The sequence below is a fragment of the Cervus canadensis genome, chromosome 33 (assembly GCF_019320065.1).
Source record: "Cervus canadensis isolate Bull #8, Minnesota chromosome 33, ASM1932006v1, whole genome shotgun sequence".
Taxonomy (NCBI): domain Eukaryota; kingdom Metazoa; phylum Chordata; class Mammalia; order Artiodactyla; family Cervidae; genus Cervus; species Cervus canadensis.
Genome location: NC_057418.1, coordinates 29,534,184 through 29,555,058, shown reverse-complemented (window position 1 = coordinate 29,555,058; position 20,875 = coordinate 29,534,184). Strand labels below are relative to the sequence as shown.

At 42.6% G+C, this 20,875-nt stretch overlaps 1 protein-coding gene across 1 annotated transcript in view; it reads right to left on the bottom strand.

The window, feature by feature from the left end:
• TULP4 (TUB like protein 4) overlaps window positions 1–20,875 on the bottom strand; it is a 202,002-nt gene that overhangs the window by 88,827 nt on the left and 92,300 nt on the right. The gene's annotated exons all lie outside the window — the stretch shown is intronic.

The window sequence follows — 20,875 nt, the reverse complement described above, 5'->3', positions numbered from 1 at the left end:
GAAGGGATAGGCTACCCACTCCAGTATTCTTGGGCTTCCCTGGTGGCTCAGCTGGTAAAGAATCTGCCTGCAATGCGGGAGACCTGGGTTTGATCCCTGGGTCCGGAAGATCCCCTGGAGAAGGGAAAGGTACCAGCTCCAGTATTCTGGCCTGGAGAATTCCATGGACTGTATAGGCTCCATGGGGTCGCAAAGGTCACAACTGAGCAACTTTCACTTTCATTCCTCAGTAAATACTGCAATCACCATGGCAACTGCCAGAGGTGGGAAGGGTCACTCTTGCTGTGACCACCTCAGGAAAACTGTGATCCAGTCTAGTCTAGTCTGTGCTTTGCAGTTCTTAGTAAGATTTCAATTGTGATACTAACTGACCATAATTTACAGAGTTAATTTACTTTTGACCATAATTTACAAAGTTTACTTTGATAACTTCAGGAAGCTATTTTTTAACTTAAAAATTATTTTCTAAGTGAGTGTTTTTTTTTCCCCAAAAATAATAACATAATTATTACTGTGCAGAAAAACTATACCCTTGATGAGGGCTTTGTTTGATTCATCAGAAAAGAAGGGTATTATTTTTCTCTAACAACCTTATACGATGAGACCAGTTTTATTACCAATCTTCTATTTAAACAAAATTTCAAGGCTATTTATTTGCTAGTTAAGCACAGAAATTACTAAGGTCTATACTATATGAATTGGATGGAATTGGGCAATCTGTTATAATAGAGAACAGAAAAGAAGTCATTATTTATATTTACTCTGGCTAAACCATTTGAGATACCCAAATCTCTTAAAGCAGCAATTTTCTCCAAGCAAATACGTTATATGCATTAAAGGAAGACAGCAGAACTGATCATGGAATTTACTTTTGGAGGGAATGAGTCTGAGTTGCTCACATGCACATTCATCAATATGATTTAAACATGAAAACTGTGTTGACTTTGTAAAGATTCAATAAAGGCAGGTCACTTTTTAAAAAGATTTCAGTTGAATTAGGTGAGGGTGACAGACAGTCAACAAAGAGACATGTGCACCCCAATGTTCATCACTGTTTATAACAGCCAGGACATGGAAGCAACCTAGATGCCCATCAGCAGACGAATGGATAAGGAAGCTGTGGTACATATACACCATGGAATATTATTCAGCCATTAAAAAGAATTCATTTGAATCAGTTCTAATGAGATGGATGAAACTGGAGCCCATTATACAGAGTGAAGTAAGCCAGAAAGATAAAGACCAATACAGTATGCTAACACATATATATGGAATTTAGAAAGATGGTAATGATAAACCTATATGCAAAACAGAAAAAGAGACACAGATGTACAGAACAGACTTTTGGACTCTGTGGGAGAAGGCGAGGGTGGGATGTTTCAAGAGAACAGCATCGAAACATGTATATTATCTAGGGTGAAACAGACCACTAGCCCAGGTTGGATGCATGAGACAAGTGCTCGGGCCTGGTGCACTGGGAAGACCCAGAGGAATCGGGTGGAGAGGGAGGTGGAAGGGGGGGATCTGGATGGGTAATACACGTAAATCCGTGGCTGATTCATGTCAACGTATGACAAAAACCACTACAATATTGTAAAGAAATTAGCCTCCAACTAATAAAAATAAATGGAAAAAAAATAAAATGACATTTAGAATAAAGAAAGAAAGACAATCATATACACAGCATGCCCACCATGAGCCTTTCCTTCCAAGTGCCTTTCGGGTTCTGCTCACAATAAAGGGTTGTAACCACTACACTGTACAGGAAAACTTTAAATAGGTAAATTGTACTGCGTGTAAATTATATCTCAGTAAAAATTGTTTTAAAAAAAGAAGCTGGGGTGTGTGTGTGGGTGTATGTGTGTGTGTCTCAGGGTAAATGGGGAGCGAGTGGTAAGAAAGACAGCCTGACATCCCAAGAGAATCTTTCTTGAGTAGAACACTTATAGTGTGGTATTTCATGGCAAGCAGCACATTGTCCAGCACAACCCTGGACAATGGAAAAAACATGGAGTAAACATATGGAAAAACTACTGGTTAATTTGCTGCTCAGGTATCATGCTTTAAGTCAAATATGTTTAAGAAAGGCAATGCCAAAGAATGCTCAAACTACTGCACAATTACACTCATCTCACACACAAGCAAAGTAATGCTCAAAATTCTCCAAGCCAGGTTTTAACAGTACTTGAACTGAGAACTTCCAAACGTTCAAGTTGGATTTAGAAAAGGGAGAAGAACCAGAGATCAAATTGCCAACATCTGTTGGATCATAGAAAAAGCAAGAGAATTCCAGAAAAACATCTAGTTCTGCTTTATTGACTATACCAAAGCCTTTGACTGTGTGGATCACAGCAAACTGGAAAATTCTTCAAGAGATGGGAATACCAGACCACCTGACCTGCCTCCTGAGAACCAAACATGGAACAACAAACAGGTTCCAAATTGGGAAAGGAGTACATCAAGGCTGTATATTGTCACCCTGCTTATTTAACTTATATGCAGAGTACCTCATGAGAAATGCCAGGTGGGATGAAGCACAAACTGGAATCAAGATTTCCAGGAGAAATATCAATAACCTCAGATATGCAGATGACACCACCCAATGGCAGAAAGCGAAGAGGAACTAAAGAGCCTCTTGATGAGAGTGAAAGAGGAGATTGAAAAAGCTGGTAAAAACTCAACATTCAAAAAACTAAGATCATGGCATCCAGTCCCATCACTTCATGCAAACAGACGGGGAAACAATGGAAACAGTGAGAGAATTTATTTTTTGGAGCTCCAAAATCACTACAGATGTTGACCACAGCCATGAAATTAAAAGACGCTTGCTCTTGTAAGAAAAGCTATGACAAACCTAGACAGTGTATTAAAAAGCAGAGACATTACTTTGCCAACAAAGGTCCACCTAGTCAAAGCTATGGTTTTTCCACTAGTCAAGTATGGATGTCAGAGTTGGACCATAAAGAAAGCTGAGTGCCGAAGAATTGATGCTTTTGAACTATGGTGTTGGAAAAGACTCTTGAGAGTTCCTTGGATTGCAAGGAGATCCAGCCAGTCAATCCTGAAGGAAATCAGTCCTGAATATTCATTGGAAGGACTGATGCTAAAGCTGAAGCTCCAATACTTGGCCACCTGATGCTAAGAACTGACTCACTGGAAAAGACCCTGATGCTGGGAAAGAATGAAGGCAGGAGAAGGGGACGACAGAGGATGAGATGGTTGGATGGCATCTCTGACTCGATGGACATGAGTTTGAGTAAGCTCCGGGAGTTGGTGATAGACAGGGAAGCCTGGCATGCTGCAGCCCATAGGATTGCAAAGAGTCGGACACAACTGAGCGACTGAACTGAATTGAAAATGTTTAAAGTAAAAGGCATCATTTTTTAATTGACTCCTTAGTTATTCCAACTTCTCTCTCTCTCCTTTGGATTAACCAACCAACTGCCAGTCTCAATCCCTCCAAACGAGGACATCAACCACTGCATGCCATCCTGGAGAACATCTTTAAACTTTAAGATACACATGAGAAGGAAAAAAAAAAAGATGTATATGTGACTGGCAGACAGTCATATAATACATAAGGCAGAGAGCAATTCTGATGTTTCAGATGACAGATGATCTTCAAATTTTGAATTGAGCTCTGGTGCAATACAATGAACCTACATTAAGAGCTTTAACTTAGAGAACTACACAAACAGCTCCACGTTTATTACAGGGCAGCACCACCCCCTCTCTGCCGTAGCCCAGACGTGCTCGATCCGCTCTCCAACTGCACCGCACGTGGTTTCATCCTGACGTTGTCCTCGGCTTTTACATTTTCCTGTTTTGACGACTTTCTCCAAATTTTTCCTAACCTGTTCATTTCTATAATCACTTTGAGATGGGAGAAATAGAGGATAAATTCACTCTTTCTCAATTTTCCAAGCTTTAAAAACAGCTACCACTGTGTGCTAGTTACAATTCTAAGCACGTTCCAGGCTTTAACTCATTTAGTCCCCTTAACAGCCCTGTGAGACAGGAATGGTTATGGTCCCCATTCTGAAAATAAAGGTGTGGGAAACAGAGAGAGGTTTAGGAATTTGCCCAAGATCATTCAGCTAACGGATGGTTAAATCGGATTTCTAATCCACAGCACCTGTCTTCTGTCTGTGCACTAAGACACTGCCTTCTGAACAAGGAACGCCCTATCTGAACTTCGGGGTTTCCGGTATGGCTCAGTCGGTAAAGCATCTGCCTGCAATGCGGGAGACCTGGGCTCAATTTCTGGGTCGGGAAGATTCCCTCGAGAAGGAAACGGCACCCCACTCCAGTCTTCTTGCCTGGAGAATCCCATGGACAGAGGAGCCTGGTGGGCTACAGTTCATGGGATCACAAGAGTTGGACACGACTTAGCACTATCTTTCTTTCTTTCTATCTGAACTTTGCAGCTCCACTAAACTAGTGAAGGGATTAAGTGTTTCTTCTTATCCATCAAACAAGTTACATCTGTAATACATTTCTTTTTTAAAAATAAATTTATATCCATTAAATCAGTGAAAAGATAGTTTACTCCACTGTCTTTATCAGCACCTGTGAACACCTTGTACAACCGTCACTCTCTCTCCCTCTCAGGCTGCTGGCATACAAAGCTATCAGTAAATTTCACTTTGTCACCATGAGAGATTGGACATCCTCAATGTTTTGCTTTGTTAATTTTTGAGAATTTCTGTTTCATTAAGGTCTGAGCACTGAAATTCCAAATTTATTATTCTAATTAGGAAACCAACCTTACCAAATTTGTAGTAAAACTTAAAATTAATAGGGGTAGTCCTCTGACAACTGTGGCTAGGATTACATAAAATAATGTTTGGGGTGACTATTTCAGCTAGTCAACTACAACCTTTATAATCAAGATATTATACAAGTATCTGTGAGCTTTCCCTTAATCCACATATACTGAGCTATATAGTACCATATTTGTTGACAAGACTATTGTGGAGCAGAAGGGGAAAAAATTAACATTGAATGAGGAACTTTATACACCAAGCAAATGATACATACAATGCATAAATTACAACGTATGCTGCTGGTGCTGCTGCTTAGTCACTTCAGTTGTGTCTGACTCTCTGTGACCCCATGGACTGTAGCCCTCCAGGCTCCTCTGTCCATGAGATTCTCCAGGGAAGAATACTGGAGTGGGTTGCCAGGCCCTCCTCCAGAAAAGATTCTGGAGGATCTTTCCTGGAGGATCCTGGAGAAAAGATCCAGAAAGATCCTCCAGATCTTTCCAATCCAGGGATTAAGCCTGCGTCTCTTATGTCTCCTGCACTGGCAGGCGGGTTCTTTACCACTAGTGCTACCTGGGAAAGGTGAGGGCAATGACTTTCCAGATGAAAGCAACTGTTTGTTTACTGTAAGAGTTAACAGTCAACCAACTTTTAACCCAGTTAAAAGCCTAACTTTGGGGCTAGACACTGAGAGGGAGAATCTGGAATTAATTTCAGAATTGTTAAAGCTATCGCTGGAAAATATTCCAAGCAGATCATTTAGTTTTGCAGACTCTTCATGTTACATGCTCTCCAAACATGTATAAGGTGAGCCCTTTGACTATGTTCCAAAGCAACAAGGTCTGGAACATCGTGCTCCCAGAGTTCTTCAGCCACAGCCAACAAGGGCACGTTCAGGTCCAACACCAGATGGCCACGGAGACAACTTCTCATCCTAGTCAGGGTGACCATGCCACCTCACCCACCTCACACAACCAGCTTAATGACCTGTTAACACTAAAATGCATAGCCTGACAAGGGATCAACCACTGCCAACTAAGAAAAAGATACAAAAGTGTGAAACAAGCATGTAGTTCTGATACTAAAAGTCACATTTTCACAATTAAATTACTTCGTCATTGTGTGTATTACATTCAGGGAATTAAGAATTTGCATTATATGCTAGAAAAATAATTGTGTTTAGAATATCTGAGGTAAGTTATTTTAAAGAAATAGTACTACTGCCATTTAGAACATAAGGAAAGAGCTCATGAACTTTACCAAAGTCTCCCCGCATCCTACCAACCAAACTCAGCAGTCAATCCTAGACCCACCTCCCTGCCACCTGACTTCACCGCTGAGACTGACATCCAAGGCACCTCAAGCTGAAGGTCAAAGCAGAAGTCTTGGATTCTTGCCCCAAATGTGGTACTTGATCTTTACCATCCCAGTAAATGTAACTCTATCCTTCAGATCTGCCAGAAAGCTTTGAGTCTTCTCTTTTATCTCACCTCAAATGTGATTCACTGGTAGATCCTGTCACCTCTACCAGAATTCACTCTCGTCATCACCGCATGTGCCACCAGCCTGGTCTCCCTCCTAGAAAACTCTGGCAGCTCTCACTGTCTCCCTGATCCACCCTGGTCCTCCTAAGGCCAGCCAACCTCCCAGACAGCATTCAGATTTCTGCTCCTCCCTCTCAGAGCAAAATCATTCTCATGGTTCCTCGTATCACCCTGGGACAATGATTTCAAAAGCTCTCTCTTGAGCCCTGACTTCTCCAGGTCCAAATTTCCAGTTAAGGGCTTTCCTGGTGGTCCAATGGTTAAGACTCCACGCTTCCCCTATAGGAGGGCATGAGGCAGAGCCGATGTCCGCACCCGCTGAATCTGGGCTTGCTCTGTGACTCTGGCCAACAGAAAACTGCAGAAGAGAGGATGTGCCAGCCCCAGGCTCAGACCTCCAGAGACCCTGCATACCCTGCTTTCTCTCTGTTGGAATCTTGCCCAGCTGCCATGAAAGAAAGTCCAGGCTAGCCTGGATGCCTGCTGGATGAAGGACGTGTGGCCTGGTTGCCCCGGTCGTTCCAATGGACAGCCTGCCAATCCTCAGAACAGAGCTGCCTAGCTGACTGGAGGCTGACCGTAGATACATGACTAGTATGACGAGTCCAGTCCAGCCCAGGAGAACCACCTTCCTCACCCCAGCCAGCTGCTCACCCACAGAATCTTGACCTAAACCAACAGCTGTTGTTTTCCATACTGAGTTTTGAAATGGTTTGTTATGCCACAATAAATAGCCATTACAGAACCTAATTTGATGCATTAGAAGAGAACATAGTGAAATGTCCTAGTTCACAGGAGGCCCTTGATAGATGTGTGTCCCATTCGCAAATGTAATTCCATGCAAGTCAGCCTCCTTTTCCATTTGGCTCATCAAAGGCACAGGTCCCGTCGTGTTCACCTCTGTGTTCTCGGCACCCAGCACAGCATCTGGCACAAGTGCAGAGGCTCAGAACAGAGGCTAGATGAACACCACATGAAGATCTGAGAACTCTGCACTGCCAGGGCAAATTCCTTTCACATTTAAAACAAGAGAAAACCTTACAGTTAAACATAGGCAAGTTATTTAACCTTTCTAAGCATTTTTTCCTTATCTACTTAAGAAAAAGGAGATCAGAGTACCTTTCTCATATAATATTTCTGAGTTTAAATTCAAGAAGTCATATTATATCCTTAGCACAATACCTGGCCCATTAAAAGTCATACACATATATGTGTATCAGTATTCAGTTCAGTTCAGTCACTCAGTCATGTCCGACTCTTTGCGACCCCATGAGTCACAGCACACCAGGCCTCCCTGTCCATCACCAACTCCCGGAGTTTACTCAAACTCATGTCCATCAAGTCGGTGATGCCATTCAGCCATCTCATCTTCTGTCATCCCCTTCTCTTCCTGCCCCCACCCCTCCCAGCATCAGGGTCTTTTCCAATGAGTCAACTCATCGCATGAGGTGGCCAAAGTACTGGAGTTTCAGCTTCAGCATCAGTCCTTCCAATGAACACCCAGGACTAATCTCCTTTAGGATGGACGGGTTGGATCTCCTTGCAGTCCAAGGGACTCTCAAGAGTCTTCTCCAACACCACAGTTCAAAAGCATCAATTTTTTGGCGTTCAGCTTTCTTCACAGGAAACTAGCCAATCTGATCACAGGACCACGGTCGTGTCTAACTCAATGAAACTAAGCCATGCCGTGTGGGGCCACCCAAGACAGACGGGTCATGGTGGAGAGGGCTGACAGAATGTGGTCCACTGGAGAAGGGAATGGCAAACCACTTCAGTATTCTTGCCTTGAGAACCCCATGAACAGTATGAACAGTATCAGTATTACCCACTTGCTTTTCTCTTTTCAAGTGAACTGTAAGTTAACTTAGCAATAGTGATGTTATTTTGTGCTTTTTTAATCTCCCATGGTGCCTAAGACACTGCTGGGCCTGTAGTAGTCACTGATAAATACTTCATCAGCAGCTGGATTTCAAACTCTGTACAAGAAGCTAAAATGGCTTCCCATTGCCTATTAAAATGTCAACTACTCTCTTGCAGGTATAATTAAAAAAAAACCTTACTACCTCTCCAATCCCATATTATATAATATCACATACTATCTCATTAGAAGGGCATTTAGGTAGAAGCAATAGAAACTTCAGAAACAGTGTCTCAGACACACAGGAGTTTTTCTCTTCCATTTAACAGAAGCCTGAAGGCAAACAGGTGCTATTACGGGTCCATGACTGTCTGAAGTTCCTACAATGAACTGAATGTGTTTCTCCAAAAAGTTTATGTAGGAATCCCAACCCCAAAAGAGATGGTATTAGAAGGTGGGGACTTTCGGAGGTGATTAGTCCATGAGAGTAGAACATCACGAATGGGATTCATGCCCTTATAAAAATGACCCCAAAAACTCACCCCAAAGAACCTTACCCACTTTCCAAAATGTGAGGTTACAATGAGAAGTTGGCAGTCTAAACCTGGAAGAGAATGGTGACCAGAACCCAACCATGCTGGCACAGGGGTATCACACCTCCAGCCTTCAGAACTGTGACAAGTTTCTGTTGTTTATAAGCCACTCACTCTAGGGCACTTTGTTATAGCAGCCCAGACTGACAGTACCAGAACCAACCCCTCTGACTGCCTTGGCTCTTCCCTCATGGCCACAAGACGGCTGCCACAGCCCCTGGCATAACAGCCATGTCCAGCAGGGTAAGCTTAATGCAGTGACAGCCATATATCTGCTCCTGATGTATGGAAACAAAGTATTGATACATGGAAAACAAAGGATTTCCCAGGGCTGTCAGCCAACTCCTCTTTAGGTCTCACTGACATCCCACAAGACAACCCGAGTCAGTAAACAATTCCAGTCATTGTAAGAGGCTGTATTCCCCCAAAGATGGCCACAGTAACATACTGCATTCCACATGTTCTTCTTACACAGACACTGAAACTCCCCCTTTGAGATGTAGGATCCAAGTTCCTTCCTCTTAAATCAGGGTGGGGGGTCTGTGACAGCAGAGGTGATGCCATATGACTGTCAAGGCTAAGTTAGAGGCAGTGACCCAGCCTCCACTGAGACTTCCCTTTCTCCTGGACGGGTGCCTTTCCACATGAGCAGTTTGGCTGAAGAGACCACGAACAGACTGGAGGTAGGGCGGCTGTAGAGGGCTTTCCCGATGACCGCAGCCCAAGCCCCTCACCCCTGGACTGTGGCCTCATATTAGACCCTGAGTCAAAACTGCCTGAAGGGGCTGCCTCTGAGTACTGGATTCGCAGAAACTGTGAGAGATCATCCATGATTACTACTGCTTTAAGCCACTGAGTTTTGGGGTGATTTGTTACACAGCAGTGAAGACAACTGAAACAGCTGGCGGCAGGGAGGTGAGAAGGGCTTGGGAAGGGAGCTGTCCTTCCAGCTCTGGTCCTCACATCCCAGGATCCCACAGCTGATTTCTGGCCTCTGTGCTTCATTCCTGCCTCACCTCGAACTGCAGCCCCAGCCAGCACACGCAGACACGGCCTCACATCCTCAGGACAGGCCCCGCCGCCCACGTCCACCAGGCTACAGTAACCTCTCTCTTCTCTGTCCCTAACAGACATTTTAAATTTTACTTACATTCCGTCATATTCTTTGCCCCATTACTCTGGATTCTTAGATATAGCATGGGTTTTTGTTCATGAAGATCGTGACACAACTGCACAATGTATACTAGTTTACTCCTTACCAGGTAAACTGAGCATCCTGGGTTTTATGCTACAGTGTCTCTTCATCGCTGGTGATGGGCTGTGTCCTTTTCTTCTCCCACCCTCCCCTCTCCAGGCCCCTCATCTTCTTTCAGTTGTCCCATTATCTTGGAGCTGTGGGCCTGGCCCTCACCAAACCACTTCGTCATGAAGGGGATGACCACACGTTACATTCCAATGTGTATGGGTATTCACATTACTCATTTTACCGTCCAAACACTGACACATGGCAGGTAGTCAACAAATGTCTGGTGAGTGGAGGAAAAAGGAAGACACACCGAATTGCCAACAACTAACAAAAAGGAAGATCTTCAACAACAACAACAAATCCCTCTCATTTTATTGCTTAAATTATGACTGAGAATCTGACTTCTTTAACACTTAGTTTAGGTGACAACTTTAAGGACAGAAATAACATCCTGATAACTCTATAAACACATCAGCAAGTAACTTTAATAAGCGTCTTTGTGAAAATGTTACATTTCAGATCTATTTTAAAACAAAAATACTGAGTCCTAGGAGGTAACACTCCTGAATAAATTCACTGCTTTAGAGCTGAGACCTGAAACTCTTGTATAATGACCGCTGGGACAGTAAGATGTTTCCTATGTTCTTATTAGTATTGTTGGAAAGGGCAGTGCTCCTGTCAACAATTTTGACCACATCTGAGAAACTGAGAGTGAAACCACAAGTATGTGGAGGTACATGGAGAACTGAAGGGATAAACCCTGCTGCCTAAAGCAGCAGCAGGCTGAAAGGCGGCTCCTGACCTCCTCCTCGGTCTGCATGTCAGCGTTCCTCTCCTATCTGGCAGAGCTCCCACGACTGAACCCAAAATTGGAGAGCAGATCCTAGGAGACTATCAAGGTAGTATCTTCTCTGAATTTCATAATTCTCCCCCCATTTCTTTCCATTTTTGGAAAATCGATGTAAACCACAAAATACCACTCATATTTGCAATGCATCCACACTACCAATTCACTCCTGGGAAATGTCTGCTATTTGCTTCTAATCAGAGTTTGCATCTAAGCAGGCCTCTGCATTGTTGTTATTAACAGTATCCTAATGACACTATGAAAACAAGTCCAGAAACAGTCTGGGTGATCAAGAGTCCCACAGAGCAGGATGTGTCACCCCAGAGGTTCACAGTTTCCTAGTTTGAAGTATCTTACAAAATAAAGGAGAATAAGCTTTTCTCATGCTCTTCTCTGAACAACTGCACACACTGTTTTCCATGAGCAAGACCTTTCGGTCTCACCGCCCACATGGAACCGACTCAGTCTTAGAGAACCACTATGGTTCTCAATCCCTATCTCCAAGGATTGGATGTCCTTTCCTTGAAAAGTACGCATACCATTAAGACAGTATTACTATGGGGAGATGAACTCCGTAATAGTAAGCAGAACCTAACACACCGTTTTTCAAGAATTTCTCATACTGTCCAGCCTGGTGTGGCATGTAAGTCTGACTCAAGTGCAAAGCCATCAGGGGGATGATCAACAGTTTCCGCAAAGAGCTCACCTCGCCTTTCTCAACCCATCGCTCAGCAAAGGGACTGTTCTTGGGACTTCTTCCCTGGTGGTCCACTGGTTAAGAATCTGCCATGCAATGCAGGGCACGCAGGTTCAGTGTCTGGTTGCGGAACTAAGATCCCACATGCCACGGAGCAACTAAGCCCACACGCCATGACTACAGAGTCCAAGCATCACGATGAAAAGATCCCACGTGACGCAACAAAGACCCAACACAGCCAAATAAACAAAAAAACTTTTTTTTTTAATAAAAAGAGGGACCGTTCACTGGGGAGGCAGGACGGGAAGTGGCGACAGCAGCACGAGCACCGGCGGCACTGGCGCTACCGGGCCCGGAGCAGACGCCCTCGCCGTCCTGCGCGGCTCCTGGAGGCGCTGAGAGAACTCGGAGGTGCGCGTGTGCACACACTCAGCACCGCGCCCGCTCACAGCGAGGACTGTGCGAGTGTCAGCCGTTCCTGCTGCTGTGAGCCTCTCACCACCGTGAACAAGCTCTACACTGGCCATCAAAGAACTCTGTCTGGAAGAACCGGACTCACTCTACTCATGACCTGTTTTAACCTTCGGGTTCTTTCTCTCTGAGCAGTGTGGCAAGCTGACCAGCTCCTGTTCACGATTAGCAGTGCCTGCTGATGCTGAGTGCTAGCAAGTTCTCCATCATCGCTGCATGAAAATAATCTAAATAATCAACCAGCTGGATTTTCTGGTTCTTGATATTTACACCTAATGTTTTCTAGCTGATTTGCTATACTGTGTGCTACTTTTTCAGAATGTGAAAGCAGTGAAGTGGCAAAAACAAAACCATATATTGTGTATATTAAACTTGCTGGCAACAAAAACGACAGCACTTCAGAAATGTGATGTCTGGGATGAGATGATCACATAAAAGCCCTACAGGGGAGGGTAGGTCAAGATTATTGCAAATAGGGGCCATGAGCTCCATATGCATTAGAAACACTTTTATTTAAAAAATCAGGTTAGCTGGAGTGTATAAAATGCTTGTCATTTCAGGGTTCATTTCTATTATTCAGAACAACGATTCTCAGTCATTACTGAAGCACTCCAGGGCCTTTCCAATTATCTCACTCTACTCAAATTCTCAAAATAGGAACTGATTTTTAATTCAATTTAATCTTTTAAAAATATGCAACACTGCACTTTTAGGACGGTGTTGAGATGTCAGAAAACCAACAATGGTATTTCTGCTATTATATAATCTAACGGGTTCTGTGGTTCAATGTTAACAACCTAAAAAAAAACATTTCCATTCCTATAGTTGCTTGTTCTGATTTTTCTGCCTTAGAGGACCTGGTAGTCAAAATCCTCATGCAGTCATGAAGTGCTGTCTTCTGAAGCCCTGATCAGTCCTTGACTGTTTCTATTATTGTTGAGTTCCTGGTTTTTTTGCTTGTTTAAGTCACCCAACATAGCTTTCATTTCTTTCTTTTTCTTCTTTAAGAAGCAGATAGAATGAATTTTTTTTTTAATTAGAAAACAATAAGGAATTCAACTCTGAAACCCAAGCAGAGCTAGTGTTTCCCAGCTGTGATACACCAAAGAGACTTGTGTTTTATCTTAGCAAAGTATTCGGCCTTGAGCAGAAGTGGAGCATATCTGTGCCAGGCCTGAGAACTAAATGCACTCTCAGTCTCTCCTGTGGCTGCCACTCCACCTCGGAGCACGTTACTAGTAGAGTGTAACTGGATGTTCCACAAGTGGCCCACATGCCAGGCACCACACTTTACGGACACGTGTCTTGAGAAACACAAGTTCGATCCCTGTATCGGGATGATCCCCTGGAGAATCAACTCACTCCAGTATTGTTGCCTGAAGAATCCCATGGATAGAGGAGCCTGGCCAGCTTCAGTCCACAGAGCTGCAGAGAGTCGGACATGAAGTGACTCAGCACACACTCAGGTCACTTAATCAACCAGTGATCCTGAAATGTAAATGCTCTTCCCCTATACCAGCTGGGATTTTGTTTACTCACATACAGGACAAGAAACCAATGAAAGCTGGAAAGCGACTTTACTGGCCTCAGGATGTGGGGATCCTGGTCATCAGCCGGGGCAGAATGAGCTGCCACAGTGGCTCCAGGCTTCACGCATCCGTCCTTGTTGGCTTTACACATCCGTCCTTGTTGGCTTTGCCTCTGGTTCCTAGGGTTAGAATGTGGATGACTGCTATTCCAAAGCTCACACCTTGTTTTCAGTCAAGACCAGTGGGAAAGAACAAGAATTTCATCCTTGGGTGCACTAACAAAAGTCTCTCTGCCTCTCCCTGATTGTGTCAAGGTCATGAACCTATTCCCGAGCCAGTCGCTGTAGACAGGGAACCATAAAGCCAAGCGCCAGCTCAGGAGACCACCCTCACCGCACTGGAACCCTAGAAGGAGCCCCCATAGGGCTGTCGTGAGGGGAGGATGGACACTGGATATTAAAACTAACAGACAGCTACAATATCTCCCATTTTCTAGAAAAGAAAACTGAGCTAGATGATAATTCCCTAAGGCCAGAGCTATTATCTGACTCCATTGAGCCCTGTTAACAAGCACAATTTACCACAACCAGAGGCAACCATGCTTACCAATTCTTACATAGTAACTTCTGAAGATAGTCTGTGCATATAGAAGTGTGTGTGTGTGTGTGTGTGTGTGTGTGTGTGCGTGCACACTCAGTCATGTCAGACTCTTTTGTGACCCCAGGGACTGTAGCCTGCCAGGCTCCTCTGTCCATGGGATTCTCCAGGCAAGAGTACTGGAGTGGGTCGCCATGCCCTCCTCTAGGGGATCTTCCTGACCCAGGGATTGATCCCGCATCTCTTGCATCTCCTACACTGGCAGGTGGATTCTTCACTACTATACCACCTGGGAAGCACATACAGAAGCATACATAAATGATTTTTCCAAAACCAAAGTACAGCACCATCTGTTCTGTACTTGGCTTTTAGAACTGTGCTCACACAGCTCCCAACTCTGGAAGTCTCAAGTGAAAAGTCTCAAGTGAAGATATTCCAGCACAAGACGCAACAGAGTTATGTCCCCAGATGAACTCGGGCCTCTCCTGCCCTGGCCTCCCAAGGCAGAGGTTGATCCAGAGCCTCCGAATACTTGTTTCCTCCCTTGTAAAGTGACATTCATCACAAGCCATTATAACAAAATAAAAGCTGCACAAAATAAGGGCTATCTTGAGATTAAAATCATGGCCTTTCAATGAAACTCTATTTATAGTCTTAAAATTGATTCTAATAAGATACAAAGGGAGACACTTCTTACAATCTGGCACCGTATTTCCTTCAATGGCTCTTTGATACTATAAAATTAAATTCTAAAAAGTACCTTCAAAACAGATAAAAACAACATCATGCCACATATTTCTTCAAGATTATGGTTACACAGAGACGAAGAGTCACATCATAAAGATTCTCTATACCACTCTGAGTGAACAAAATACTCTGCTAAGTATCGTATAAATAATGCAGAGAAAACCATCTTTAAATTTTAACTCTCTGCTTGTCCCACAAGGGGCAACTATGTAATTTTTATATACTTAAAAAAAAGAGACAGTGTATGTATATATATTTTCTTGAAAATAATACTGATATATACGCTGAATATCTGAAGTTGTTTTTATGACAGTGATGTGAGAATCTACTCCTCTAGGGTGATCAAGGTGAAAACTGGAAGAAATTAACTGTGTTCAGAAAAGTGAAAGAAATTAACTGGCCAACCCAGGGACTGAAGCAATACTCTGTTCTCTCTAACAGTGCTTTAACCAACTGGGCTAATTATCAGCCCAATTCACAAATGTCATCATAAACTATTAGGGATGGGTTCCTGATATGATTTAAAACTTAAGACAAAAGGCATATCAGATGCTGTTCAGAAGGGCTGAGATCATTACACTAAATCAAGCAGTTAAATGAGGAGTACAACTCAATTTTGTTCTAAATCACTTTAACATTAATGATCACAAGGTCTCACAGAAAAAATTCTAATCATTTTATAGTCTTTTTTTTTTCTTCTTTTTTAACAGACAAACTAATTAAGAGGCAACAGAATTTCCATCAAAGAAAATTCATGGATAGCTCAAGCTTCCTCTTGAGAGCCACTGTGTCACTTCTGCTACCAGTTTTGCAGCCGCGATGTTCAGGTCGCACCTTGTTTGCCAGGGAGGTGGGGGCCACGGCAGAAAGCGGCCTGGGCATCTGGTCACAGCAGCACTACCCCCTTCTTCTGGGCCCACTCAGGAGCCCATCTCTCCCCTCTGTTCTACCTACGTCCTTCTGAATTAATGTCAGAACCTCAGCCCACTCTTCTCCCTGGCTTCACTCCTTCATCTGGTTCCCTGAAACCTGCAGTCACCTGTAATTCTTCTACTTAGAAGGTTAGCAGTTAAGAGATCAGAGAACCATTGGGCTGGGATCACATCTACATTTCCTCAGAACTTCCACTTGTCAACTTTAAAATGCTTTTTGAAAAGTTTAAAACTCCTAGATCTAATTTTTCAATTTCACAGATACAATTTTAAATTTAGTAGATGTAACAGTCCACAGGGCCACAGAGAGTCAGACACGACTGAGCAACTAACACACACACACACAATTTTAAATAAACAGATATAATATAAATTTAATCATAAATCATAAAGACTTATTAAAGTGGAAGGGGGTCTTTGGTTTGTATCTGGCCTTTTAGTAGGTCTGTTTTTTTAAATAGATGCTACACCTCCAGTTCTAAACAGATACCATATGGTTGCTCCCTAACTAAGTTATTTATTTTTCAAAAAATGTTAACCATAATTTTGGCAGTTCTTCATTAAACATTATTCATAAAACATAAACAAACAGCTTTACCAGTCGTCCATTAAGAGACTTCAGAAGCTTCTTTCCACCTCCTTCCAACTGACAATGACCCCTCTCCATCCCTTCCCAAGTCCCCTCTGGGAACTGCTGAAATCGTTTGCTGAACCTATTATTACTTCTTAACAGAAAATAAAAATGAGTTCTCAGTTCTTATGAAGCTGCTTCTGGAAGAAGCCAGGTCTCTGAAGTCATGCCAGAGGAAAGGAGATGTATGTGGTGAGAGAGACAAGGAGACAGCGGCCAGCTCCATTTCCACAACAGTGTGATCTTTAGACCAAGAAAAACCAAGGCATTATTCCTATCGGTTAGAGAGGTTTTGTCTTTGCTTTTCCTACAAAAGCAAAGTCCGCCATGAAAAGTAACGACTAGAAACACTTCTGCAGAGACCACAATATTTTTGACGTCTTTCGAGATCAATAATTCATGAGCTTCTTTGGCCCAGATCCATAAGGACAGGAAAGTGACTGGGTTGATTGGAATGTGCCAAACCCCTGATTTTACAGATAACTTCTCTGGTTGCCTAGTGTGTATGGGGAAGTTAGAATTTTTGCAACTTGAAGGGACCTTCCAGATTACTTAGTAAAAATGAAGAAAGTAAGACACAGAATTTCTGGGCAGGATACCTTGTAAGTTCAGGTTTTAAAGACAGCAACAATAGATAATTATTTTTGAAAAGGAAGAGAGGAAAGAAGGGAGTGAGAGTTGAGGGAGGAAGTAAGTCGGTCATGTTCACAAACAAGAGAGTCAAATAAGATACATGGAAGACCGAGCTGGCAATAGGGGCTGAAGCCACAGGACTCCGGTTCAGAAACAGGGAGAAGCCTGGCGTGGAACCAGCACTCAAAGGCATCCACTTGCTGGTGGCAGCCAGCATGCAGGTGGACACAAGTCGTTCAGGGCAAGACTCATGGCACTGAACCACAACAGCCAGACAAAACACACTCTCCCTGCGGGAAGAAATTGAAAAGGCCTCTGTGAACGCTGCTGGGGTTACAGCTGTGATAAAGCCAGACGTCTGGAGCAGCAGGAGAAAGCAAAGAGCACCCAGCCCAGGGAGCACGTCTGCATTATCCCCCACATCAACAAGCACAGGGGCCTGAACCTCCAATCGAGATCTGGTTCTAAGTGAGGGGCATGGGGTGGGGCTGAGGCAACAGCAAAACCAACACATGGGGAAGGGGTGCAGAAAGAGGGGCACAGAGTCCCATTTAGACAGGCTTCTACACTGAAAGCCCAACACAGGAGGGAAATTAACTTCAAGAAAGACTGACAAATACTCAACAATCAGAGAAAGATAATCTTGAAAAAATGAAAACATGGCAAACTGAAAAGGACTCTAAGATACATGTGTCAAAACCTTCAAAGAGATACAAAAGAAAAATAACCACCCCTAATTTGAGGAATCAAAAGCAGTCTGATAATGAATCAAGAAGAGACATGAAAATAAAAATCCACTGGAAATCCTGGAAATGAAAAAATATATGTATACGGTCTTGATTAAAAAAATCAATAGATGGGTGAAACTCAACACCAGGCACAAAGACAAAATGAGTAAACTGAAGTTTGCTCCAAGTGTAGAAAAAGAGAGGAGTACTGCAAGGAGACCCAACCAGTCCATCCTAAAGGAGATCAGTCCTGGGTGTTCATTGGAAGGACTGATGCTGAAGCTGAAACTCCAATATTTTGGCCACCTCATGCGAAGAGCTGACTCACTTGAAAAGACCTTGATGTTGGGAAAGACTGAAGGCAGGAGAAGGGGATGACAGAGGATGAGATGGTTGGATGGCATCAGCGACTGAATGGACATGAATTTGGGTGGACTCCAGGAGTTGGTGATGGACAGGGAGGCCTGGCGTGCTGCGGTTCATGGGGTTGCAAAGAGTTGGACACGATTGAGTGACTGAACTGAACATACAGAAAAGTAATACAACAGGTAGACAAACACACCTCACAGTATTTCCAGATAGGCAGTCAGAAGGAATGGAGGTAAGCAGTATTAGATCTAACACTAAAAATCTTCCAGAATTGAAGACATGAATCCTGATATTGAAAGCCCACAGGGAGTGCCAAGAAATAAACCTCCTAGATGAATTGTAGTGAGGCCATAACACACCAAGGAAAAAAAGTCTTGAAAAATAGACTGAAAAACGATGGGGAAAAAAAAAAAAAGAGTTAAAAGGGAATGAAAGACTGGCAGCAGACTTCCCAATAGTAATAAATACTATTACTATTACTATTATTATACTATTATATATAAATTATATATATATACTATACTATATATATTATATGTATTATACTACTATTATTAAATACAATAAATACTAGAAAGCACTAAGTTCGTACTTTCAAAGTTTTGAGGAAAAACCAGTTAACCCAGAATCCATACCAAGAAAGAGTGAAAATGAAATAAAGACTTTTTTCCTGAAATATAAAGACTCAGTTTACCTTCTACAGATAATCACCACAAAAACTAATAAAGAATATATACTTCAACAAAAATTATTTTAAAAACTGAAAGGTAATACAAGAAGCTAAGAGAGAAAATAAAAGACTTACTTCAGGTTTCATGACTAGTTAATGGATGAGACAAATGAGAACACCGGTACGCATCAACTGCCAGTTTAATACTCTTTCCTCTAAACTAACTCTCCGCCTTTTAATTTTCCAGTTCTACGCTTTTATATTTTAACTTCCTGTTACACATAAAACCACAAGTTGATAGCTCCTGCTTCCCTGATGGCTCAGCTGGTAAAGAATCCGCCTGCAATGCAGAAGACCTGGGTTCAATCCCTGGGTTGGGAAGATCACCTGAAGAAGGGAACAGCTACCCACTCCAGTATTCTGGCCTGGAGAATTCCTTGGGGTGGCAAAGAGTCAGACACGACTGAGCGAAATCAAGATTAAGATAAGCAAAATATTTTTCACAACGTTTAGATTCTTATTTCTCCTTTCTAAATTTGAAGACTTCCCTGGAGTGTAATTACAAAGAGGAGGAATTCCAGAAGAAGTTATTTATTAGTCATTTAACTTACTGTGCATTTCCTTGGTCAAATGACCTGGCCCTTAGCAATACGTTCCATTTCCTCTATACTTACAAAATCATGATTTTTTTCACCTAATTTTAAAAGGTGAAATTTTGAAAAGTTGTTCATAATTGTCTTTGATTTGCAAGCAAATGAAGAGAAGATCTGTCTGTGCATCTCTAAACAAAGTTGCATGTTTCTCTTAATATGACACTAATTATTTTGTTTTAATATGCATTTATTAAAGTGGGATTTACAAATACCAACTGCTTACTGACTTAATGAAAACAAAACACATGTAACTATCATATCCTTAATTCAAATGGAAACAGAAGCTGAACTAACAATAGATAAAAATCTAGCTGGTACTCTGAATAAAAAATAGGTGCCCCCAAAGATGTAACAGCAGTTCACAAATAAATATCGGTTCCTATGCACAATCTTTGGTACATTCACACATTCCCTAATTAAGTTATCCCACAATCTCCACATCTGAATCCTAGAGCAATTATCTGCCTATTTCTACTTGTAGAGACAGCCAGCAAGAGGAGGGGCAAGAGCTTTTCATGTGATAAAACAGGCAATAATCTCAAAAGTATCAATTTCAAAAGTGCATAGCTGGAAAACACACCCTGACCTTAACACAGAGTCTGTGACTTTGAAACTGACTTTCTTCAGTCTGACAACACTTTTTGTGTACAGGTTCAGGGTAGATACAGACAATCTTCAACCTCAGGAAATGAGACCTCAGAGCAGTATAAAAACAACTGAAAATCCTGCAGTGTTGGCAAGTCAGCCGTGTACAGACACCAAACGCTGTCCGTCCTCTGTGCTGTCAGTAGCTACAACAGCATCAGATGGCATGGCAACAAGCGTAGTGCTTCCTACAAAGATCACTTGGCGAGACACACTGGAAGCCAGTCTGTGGTCAGAGTTCATACAAACAACCAAAAGAGTGCAGGTTCACAGCCCTCAGCAAGAGCTGATGCTACCCAACTGTTATTTTTAAACACAGGACAGTTATGCAACAGCGCTATTTCAGTGATGCTCTGGGGCCTTCTGCGTGGAAGCCAATAAAAGTAATCTCATACCAATCTTTCAACTACCAGAGAAATTTTCAAAACTGCAGAGCTTGAATATTCTCAAGGCAAAATGAATAAGCCACCTAAAACTTGTATGTCGATGACTGGGAAGTGGTCTAAGCTATAAGGAGAAGTAGGTGGAATAGACTCATCTACAAGTTAACCTCTAAAATCAGGAGGAAGCCAGGGATTGAACTTGTGTCTCCTGCATTGGCAAGCCGATTCTTTACTACTGAGCCACGTGTGAAGCCTTCCATGCCAATGTCTATTTCACTGAGAGGATTAACTCTGGGCACTTAAAATATTTTTAATTTACAAGCTAAAGATCATGTT